Here is a 10,748-nt window from a genome sequence, read left to right on the forward strand (position 1 = left end):
GACCATTGGCCTTTGTTAGAAAGGTTAATCTTTCCTTGGATATATTAATTGGGATATTCCAAGGGTCCCTAAATGTAGTTTGTCCTCTTGTACACATGTGGAGGACATGTCATTGTTTGTCCGTTATTCCACATGTAAGGACAACTCTTGTTTATTTCTTTATTTAGTTTATCCTCCTTAAGAGGATTGTGACACTTTGCACACACCTATTATGAATGTGGCATTCATAGAATTGGGAGTTACAAATGCAACTCCTTTCTCATCTCTATATAAGAGATGCTCCTCCTTCTTTCTTCTTCACTCTTATCACTTTGATGTTATTGTATTGAGCTATTTTGCTCCAACACTCTCTCTCTCTCTTCTCTAGGCATTTTCCTTCATTCATAATATTCACAAGGGGTTTTCTTTGCTTTCCCCTTATAAATCCTTGTCTCCATTGTTGAACCATCTTGGTGTATGCTCTTGGATTTTGCTTATCTTATGGTAACATTGTTTCACACTTAACTTACTTGGATTGTTTCTCGTTCCTTGCTCAATCTTATCATTTCTTACAGCCTTCATTTCAAAGGCTATACCATTGATCTCATTAAATTCTTGTCTTGTTATTCTTGTTTATTTGAGAATATATTCTATCCTTTTCTCAACATTCTACTTGATTTCCTTGATGTGAAGTTTAGAGTGGACTTCCTTCATCTTTTCTTCATGTGTTCCTCATCTAGGGCATTCAGTATCTCTTTCTTATTAGAGTATAATATTTCCATAACCTTCAATAAGTTCTTCACTCATTTCATAACCTATAGGTTCTATGAATTTAACTCTTGGTTCCACTACCTCCATACAAGTTTTATTAGTTTCTACCTTAAAAAAAAATTTATCCTTGTACTTTTCTACCATAGTAGGAGGGATTTTGTATCTCTATTTCATTTTCAACTAGAAATTCTTCATCATTGTGTCCATAGCTTTGTCTTTTCCATCTTAAAGTCTGGCCCTATAACACTAAGTGATCATCTTCATGGTGCACTAATTACTATCCCAACTTGTCATTATATGGAATTGCTTGGTTGCTTGGAAAAAAATAAGGTCAGAAAAGACTCAAATCTAAAAACTATATTCTTATATTTCTTCAGCTTTACAATGTTATCCAAGAATTGCATTCTAAAAATCTCACACATATTCACCTTTTTCTTTTCAACAACCATCACATATGTTGCATGTAAAAATCTTTCTAGCACCAAATTTACCCTTGAACTATGATTAAGCTTGTATCCAATAATCTTGCTCAAAATTTTATCTCCAATATTCTCAATTAGGTCAACTCTCATATTTCTACCATCAAATTTTGTCTTCAAATTTGTTTCAACCATATTCTTGGCATTTCTATCATTTATTACATTACAACCTTCATTTCTCAGTCCAGTGACCTTATGAATCAATTGTAATAGGTGTATCTCCTACCCAAAACATTTCTTCATGAACTCTATGCAAAATAATCCTACTCCGTTCGTGATTGCTGAATTTCGTATAAAACATATACTTGATTAAGTTCAACTCATTCAATTATGAAAACTTGGGTTTCAAGGTTAGTTTTCCATTTCACATTATACCTGAATTTCTTTATCTCCAATACTCTTAAATTTACAATGAATGTAACTTCTAACATTCTATGTGAAGTACATTAGGTGGATTTTGCGAAAATGCTCCCAAAGGATCATCAATAAGAGAAACAAATAGGTGCTTATTAAATTTGTACCTTGGTATCTCACTAACATCACATACAAACTAGCTTACCATTATGCTAACTGATTATATAACTAAAAATTCCAATTGAAAGCTTCATAAAATACCTTTGTTATCATGTATTAGGGCTTCTTCAACTTTACATTTCAAACACTTCAATTCTCTCTTAATTCATTGTCAAATTGCTCAAAAATGCTCTAAACTCTTTACATGAACAAATGGTACTGAAAATCTTGTTCGCAATCCTTAAATCATTTCAAATTTTAACTCCACATTAAATGTGTATCAACTTTATCTGCAAAAGTTATTTTGAATTACCAGTAAGCTTGCTTTTTTTTTTACAACTTACTATTATCATAAAAATGCATGCACACTTGACCACAGCTTCCTCACTATGTCCTCTACCGTCTGCTAACTAGGCAACTTGAAATTTTCTTTCTAACATCAATTATGATCAACTGATGCTCAACTTCCACTAGAAATGCTTAATTCAAAAAGGATGAGTCACAAATAATTAATGAGTTCAATCTTCCATAGAATGCATCATAATTATTCTCTTTTAAGACTATTTAAGAACTTTCTAGATTACTAGCTTTCACAAATGCTTCTTGGAATTTATCAGCATTCTCTTTAATTGCTTCCTTTTGACTGCTATCACTCACATTATCATTTGTTCTATCATTTCTGTTATTGTTTAGTTTGTAATTACGATTTCTATTAAAATTTCTTTTCTCCATTCTGCAAAATCTTTTTGTATGTCCAAAGTTATTGCATAACTGACATACATGTGCATTCATTCTCTAATTTGTTCCATTCTAATTATTAGGTGCTCTGCAATTCCTTACAATATGTCTAGGGTTTTTATATTTGTAGCATACAATCTAGTTCCTTCCCTCATTAGGTATTTCTCCATTATTGGATATACTTTGTAATCTCCCTCTTTCATTACCTATAGGGTTAGTATTCCTAAACATTCTACTATTTCTATTACTACTATCAAACATAGGTTTCTTATAATCTACTACTTTATGACCATAACCATGACAATTATAACAATATAAATTAGTGATAGGTTTAAAAGACTTACTTATGCAATCTTTCTTCATATGACCAACTTCATTTCATATAAAATTAAAAACATTTACCTCTAAATACATGTATGGCTTCCTTAAGTGATTCAACTTGGTTAGATTTATCAACTTGCTTTGTTTTCTTTGGTTCATTATATTTCTCAAACAAATCAACTTATTCAATTTCTTTAGATACTTCTATAGATATTCTTGATTCTATCCCACTCTAATTAGTTCTTTAGGTGTAGGGGTTTCAATAACTAGATCTAGTTCTTTCCTAACTTTAGTTTTCTTGGTTGACTTTTCTCCAATAAGATATCCAAGGCTTGTCTTATCATAAGAAGATCTTTGGTAAAATAGTTATTCATTTATTTTCTCACTATTGGAACAAAGCTTCTCTAACTGTTGTTTAGCTTGTGTAAATTCTCCTTTCACAATAGTATTCTACTTTTCTAATTCAGCATGGTCTATCTTAATAGAATCTAATTCACATATTACTTGAGACAACTATGATCTTAGATCTACATTCTTAGATTTCAAATCTTGTTCAATCTTATTGTCATCCTTCTTTAGACTTAACTTAAGTTCAATAATTTTCAACTCATATTTCAAGATCTCATTTTCTTTCTTGAGAATTCCTACTTCGTCATTGTCACTAGTCTACTCATTTTATTCCTTCCTAGCTTTCAGATGATCAATCTTATCTTTTAATTTGTCAATGTAATCTTTTTCATCTTCATATCTATCTTTTAGGTTATCTCTTTCTTCAATAAGACAATCAATTTTCTCAAGAGCTTTTCCAATATTTCCTTTTAACTATTCAATATCCATAGGGATCTTACTCAGTATGTTAAGCCTCTTCTGAGTAACTATGCTCTGATACCAATTGTTAGAAATAGATAATATTGAGAGGGGGGTGAATCAATATTCTACAAACTTTTGCCCACAACTGGATATTATTAATTACTTTGCAAGATGCATATGAAAGTAAACCAATAATGTTGAGAAGTAAATATAATCATATAGAAAGAGAACTCATAACACCATTATTTGTTAACTAGGGAAACCCTGGAAAGGGGAAAACCCTGGTAGGGATGGTAACCACATAATGATCTACTAAAAAAAAGAATCTGGTTAAGGATATTTACCCTACTAGGAGTCTATCAAATACATATAGGGGCCCGAGTCCTTGTTAGAGGACTAGGCCCTGTTAAAAGCCTCAACCCTATTAGGAGTTCATAGAACAATTGCAATATTTGCAAGAAGAGACCACTTCCCTAACATGCAATATACAGATAAGTTCCTTCACAAGTATAGATATACATATAATATTTTACTTCACACTTTCTCTAATTATTCATTAGATTTTTCATCACAAAAAACTCAAATATCACATATACTTCCTTCACAATAGTTTGCATCACATGTTCACTTCCTTCTATCTATGCAAGATATGATCTTTACTTATACCTTGTAAATTATCAAAACTCTTGATTAGTCAACCTTGAACCTTCCACATGCTTGGCTAATTATTAAAATATCTTAGGGTTAACATCTACAATATCAGATCATTATAGCTAAGTAATTATTTTGTTACCAAAATAATTCCTTAAGTTGTATTATTTATTTTATTATCATGCTTTGTTATGATCTGTTAATTACCTATACTAGTAATTCCTCTGTAACAATCATCATACTATTCATATAGATTTGTGCATTGAAAAACATCATCATGATACTATCAACTATCAGTCCTAAACTATGCATGGGCCAACTTGTACTCTGTCATCCATACATATCGAATCTATCTCTGTGCTTCTACAAACTATCCAATACTTAGACAATTTTTCGCCTCTTTTTTCATACTAAAATACCAAATATATATGTTTCTATACATGAAAATTCCCACTCATCTTCCTAGCCATATATCCAACAAATGAACCATCCTGGCCACTCTCATAGATCAGTTTATATCATCAAGTGGCATAGGAACATGATTAAAGAAAAATAAAGAAAAAATAAAATACTCAGAAAATAGAGTGAGCCAAAAACTATTATCATCCATTATTACTTTCTTTTTAGTGTCTTTTTGGGTATTTAGAGAGTGCTTGTTAGATCGATTATGTGGGAGGTTTGATTGTCGGTTCAGTTGATAGGAGCATAGTGACAATTTGAATTGATTATTGGTTCTCATTGCTCATATAATGATTTAAGGTGTGATTTTTGTTGAAACACAATGCTTTGAGTTTCAATTTGCAAATGTCTAACTGTTTAAGTAAAAGGGGGATTATCCACTTTGATTACTTATAAGGTTTATTGTAAATTTTTGGTGGGTTTTTTTTATTTTTTAGGGTTTTTGAGGATATTTGATGTTTTTGTATTGCTAGTTTTTCTAGGACTTTTTATGTTTTTAGGATTCATTTCAGGACCTTCAATGATTTTTAGGGATTTTGTAGGACTTTTTATGATTTTTCGATCTTTTGTAAGTATCATATTTGATTTTTATCATTTTGTTCAAAATATTATATATTTTTAAGGTCTTTTCTCAAGATCATGTTTAATTTTTATCTATTTTTTCATGACATTATATAATTTTTAGGTATTTTCTCAAGAACATGTTTGATTTTTATCAATTTTTTTAGGATCATAAAGGATTCACAAATGTTGACTCCAATCTAATATGCAACAAGTCCAATGGATAATGTGTTCTTAGGGAGATTCCCTCAGTTCAATTTTAAGCTCATGCACTATGTAGGTTATATGCCCCTAGACAAGACACAAACTATGTACAAAGGCCAAAGATTAAGTATGTACAAACTGGTGACACTTGGTTAGGATAACAATAGATATTAACCAATTTGCAAGCCATGACCAAGGACTATGGATGTCTTACAGTATGAAGGATGTGACTAGGGAATGACATGGAGGGAAAAACTAGATGGGATCTCAATCAATGGAGGAGCAACAACTGATTACACATGGTACTTGTATGTTAGGTTTTCACCATGATACATGCCCAAAGTGCCTATTTGCTAGGTTTTCACTTTTGGATAGAATTTTTCTCTTGACTCATTTTTTTGTTCCAAGACACCTATTTTCCAGGTTTTTATCAAGGCATCCATTTTTTCTTGACTTTTTTTCATTCTTCTGATATTTTTTCAGGACTTCTTGCCATTTTTTTGATATTTTTTAAAGGACTTTTTGGAAAAAATCATGGATGTTATTGTTGTTGTAGTTGTACTAGGCATGGTTTACCATAAGATATGGGAGAAAGTGGTAACTTCCCAATGTGGAATGCTTTAGACATAGAGTATTCTCCACAATCTTTGTCTTCAATCTTTATCTTTTCCTTGGTCTTACCGAGTTAGGGTCCACATATTTAGAGGAATTTGTGGGTTGTGCTTTATTATTTATTGGGACTTGGTGTGTAGTAGTATCTCTCAAATCAGCACAAAATTGGGAAGGATTTGGATCACTAAGGATGGTAATGTCTACATTTTTATAGGCTACCTTTAGACACTGGTGATATGTAGAAGGCACTACATTCATGGCATGAATCCAAGGACATCTCACTATCATGTTGCAATTCATTTTTACATCTAGGACTTAGAAAAATATGTTCTTAGTTGTAAGACCAACTCTGATAGGTAATATAATGAAACCCTTGGAGAAATGTTCACCATCATTATAGGATTTTATTGTTATTCTATGGGAAGGATCCACATATTCTTCAAAGTAACTAATACCTTTGAAAACTTTTAGGGTACAAATATTTAGTCCTTCTCTTCCATCTATCAAGATATGTCTGACTTTATCTTTATGCATGAAGGCCTCAAGATAGAGGGGATTATTATGATTAGGTCTATCTCTAGGGATGTCTCGAGGCAAAAAGATGATATTTTTTGACTCAAACAAGTTCCAAACCATGGTGTGGAACTGGGAAATATTGATGTTATTAGGTACTACTAACTCTTTTAGGGCTTGTTCAAGCAACTTTTGATGTTGGGAGGATGAGTGTGTAAAATCTAGAATGGATATTTATGTGGTGGTCTTACGAAGCTAGCCAGCAAGGTTGTAACCAAAAGAAGTTATAGGTTTTTTGGGAGCAATCAATCTACCAGGAGCTATAGGTCTAGCAGAGGCTCTAGGGAAAGTAATCTTGGTGTGAGTGTAGTTAAAACACAATGAGGATCTTCATTCTTTAAGGTAAATGTAGAAATGTATGAGTCATAATCATTAAATAAATTGATGGTATAGTCATGTCTAATGCAAGTGTAATTGACATTAGCCTACAAATTTGAATTTTAACTGGAGGCTTTCCCTTTATCATGGTTTCCCAAAGGATCCTTGAAAATGATATGATTGGAGTTGGAGGACAAAAATAAAGGGTCTATAGCAAGCACTCTATCATCAATTAGATCTTGGATTTCATATTTAAGATGGAAACACATAGATCTTGTGTCCCTTGGTATGATGGTAGTCTCAAAACTTGTTATCATCCCACCAAGAGGGTTTGGTTGTTGGTTCATTCTTAATTAGGGGTAGTTATAAGAAGTTATTGTTAAGTAAATATTGAAGTGTGGTCTTGCGTGGTATCCCTAGGGGTGTAAATTTTCTATCTTTATTCATGGGATGTCTTCAAGGTCTTTCATGTGTTAAGGTATCATTTATCTTTTTTTGAGGTGGCACTTGGTTAGAGGTTTGTGAACTCATGGGATTTGAACCTTTAAGGGTCATCTAAGGTTGTGCCATGCTAAGTTTTTGGACATCAACATCACCATCATTTGTGACATTCTTATTCTTAGAAAAGAGCTTCACTTTGTTAGTAGAAGAGTTTTTGTTAGTATTTTATTTGTTTGTCTTTGGTGTTCCTTTATCAATGAGGGCATCTTCAATGCTATCTCCCTTTGTCATTAATTTGGAAATAGTGCTAGGACTCTTGATCTTAAGTTCATACATCAAATTAAGGGCTATATTTTCAGTGCATAGGTTAGCTTGTTGTTCTTTTGGAATATCCAATCAGAATTGGCTAACAAGGCTTCACTAACATAATATGAATGTCATAAATGATTCTCCTAGATTTTTGTTTGTTGAGAACAAATTGAATAATGTCACCTCATTTGTTATGTTAAAATAAAAATGGGATGGTTTAATCCAAGATTTTATATTGCTAGGTAATTTAGATACCATTCAAGTATTGGTCCACCGAGAGAAAGAGGTAATAATCTCATAAGATATTTTAGTTCATCACTGAGCTTGGTACAAGAGGCTCAAAATTCTTTGATACAGTCAAGTGGGTTGCCTTTTCCTTGGTATTTCTCAAATCTTGGTGCCTCATAATGTCTTGGAAATGGAGGCACATATAGACTCATGTCAAAGGGATTAGGATGTAAATCATATTTTGTGTATATAACTTATTTCTTTTGGAATCCTAATGCCTCCACTAGTTTATCCAATTGTCTAAACTGGTGCATCAAATTGTTATTAGGTTGTTGAGCATTAGTTCTTTCTTTGAGTCTTTTATATCTTTGATTAGATCTTTTATTATGGTCAAAACTATGTCTACTCAGTTTAGAAATATCTATATCTAAAGACTCTAGAGATGTATCACTAGGAGGTGGAGGTATGTTGGCACCACGAAGACAGAAAGGTCTTTGTTTTAATTATTGTATTATCGGTTATGATTTTTGTGTCATCAGTTGTGATTGTTGTGCCATTGGTTGTGGTTGTGGTTGAGGTACCTCTATTTGTTGAACATATGGCCACATATGAGACTCTTATTGTAGAGGTATTTGTTGAGCTTGTTATGGCACATGATATTGATGCAACAATTGTTTTTGGTAGACAATCTATTATTCTAATCATTGTTGATATTCCAACTATTATTTTATTACTCTTATTGCTTTACAAAAATTGCTTGTTATTATGAAAATTATTGTTGATAAATTACATGTATGTCAAGTATATTTTAATTATGTTGTGTGTTAGGAATTTTAGGTCCTTATACTAGTTGATTATGTTTTTGTTTATTTGGATATCGATACATTGCATGGATGTTAAATGGATTTTGATTAGGTTGTGTGTTAAGAATGTTGGGTCCTTATACCACTTGATGTTGTTGTCATTGTTATGGATGTTGACAATTTCCCTTAGACATGAGCATTGATTTATGATCCTTGACTTGATATGTTTGATTATTTGATGCTTCACCTTGGGACATCATGTTTATTTGAAATGGGCTACATTCCTTTGTGGAATTGGTGAGATATCAATGAGATTCTTTCTTTGTGTTTTGATAGGTGCACTTACAAAAATGGTTGATGTTTTCATGGTGCACTCATAGGTGCCCCATAATAGTTTATGTTGAAGTAGTTGGTAGAGTTAAGAGAAAGATAGAACTTCTTTGTTTTTCTTCTAAAGGAAATATGTTTGTCATTCCTATGGTGCAAGTATACTTATGAATTTCTTATTTTTGCATTATTTGGTTAAGACCAATCCTTAATGGCCTTTTAGGGTACTTTAAAAGAGTCTTGTTTCCATTAATTGATGGGGGTTCATCCAATAGGGGTTTAGTGTTGATATGTTCAAAGGTACCTTGGAGAATCTCAATAGTTGACTCTTGTGAGGTCTCTTAGGAGTTACCTTTATAATTCAGAATTCCAAAGGTTGCTTCGCCTTATCTAAGTCTAAGTTGATAATAGGTTGCATGTTTTTGAATGTAGGGTTGCCTTGACTCTTAGACTTAGGTCCTTCCAAGTTAGTATTAAAATTCACTATTTATGGGCCACCAAGAGTTTGAAGTTATTTAAAAAGGTTTTATCTTGACACACTTTAGCCATTTCTTCACTGGGGACCCCATAGTCTATGTCAGAATCATCACTCAAATAAAGGGTACCTTGTTGTATGTTTGAAGAATTAAAGGTACTTGTGTAAGGTATGCAAAATTCAAATGGATGGGTATGTTCATCTTAGGTGTTGTAGGCACACTTCCACATATGGGTGGCATAGGTACAAATAGAGGTTCAAAATTGGGACTACATTAAACTATTCCATGTGTAGGTGATGTTTTAAGAGGTAATTTCATGTTGGACATGTTATCTTGTCTTGTGTCTTGAGGGTAACTTCTTAGAGGATACATGTTTAGCGAGTCCACTAGTAATGGTTGTGAAACCTTGGTTTGACTTGGGTCAAAATTTTTTGAGGTTGCTTGGTTTTCTTTTGTCTTGGATGAGGTTTTCATTGTGTTTTTACTTAATAAAATAATGGTTGACGTAGGTCTTTTGTTCTTTGAGTTGACTGTGTCCTTGTGAGAGATGGCATGATATCTAAGTATGTAGATTTAATGAGGGATTTTGAAAGGGATTTTTTGTCTCCCTAGTGTGCATCTAAAGTACCAACTATACCTAGGCAATACCATGTGCACTTCTAGGGTGTGCACTTGGAATCGAGAAGGGTGTAGTTAGTAAATGAGGTGTTCAGGTGATGCAAATGCAAAGTATGTATGCTCTATATGTTTTCTAGGGTTTATAAATGAAATGCATGTTGTTGAAATGAAATTAGGGACTCTAGAACATAAGATGGACTCCTTAGTTACCAAGTGTTCTCTAAAAGTACCAAATGTGTCCCAAAAGGACCAAGTTCACCCCTAAGGTGTGTACTTGGTAAAATAGGTTGAAACTTAGTAATTTGAAAGGGTGTGTGCAAGATATGACTTATTTTGGGATTTTGAGGGTTTAGGTATATTATGCAAGTTGTAGAAGTGCAAAGTGACCTAGGGTTATGGTATGGAAGGTACAAATGACCTATGGGATGATGCACAAATGAAAATTCAAATGAAATTTTGGACTTTTGACAAAGGGATATGAAGATGATCCTAAGGTATACAAAAATGCATATTGTTTTGGGCCTTAGACTTGGGATTTGAGAAAAGGAGACTGAGAA

Source organism: Cupressus sempervirens, chromosome 3 (assembly GCF_028749045.1).
Source record: "Cupressus sempervirens isolate cs-2001-9-10 chromosome 3, ASM2874904v1, whole genome shotgun sequence".
NCBI classification, from domain to species: Eukaryota; Viridiplantae; Streptophyta; class Pinopsida; order Cupressales; family Cupressaceae; genus Cupressus; species Cupressus sempervirens.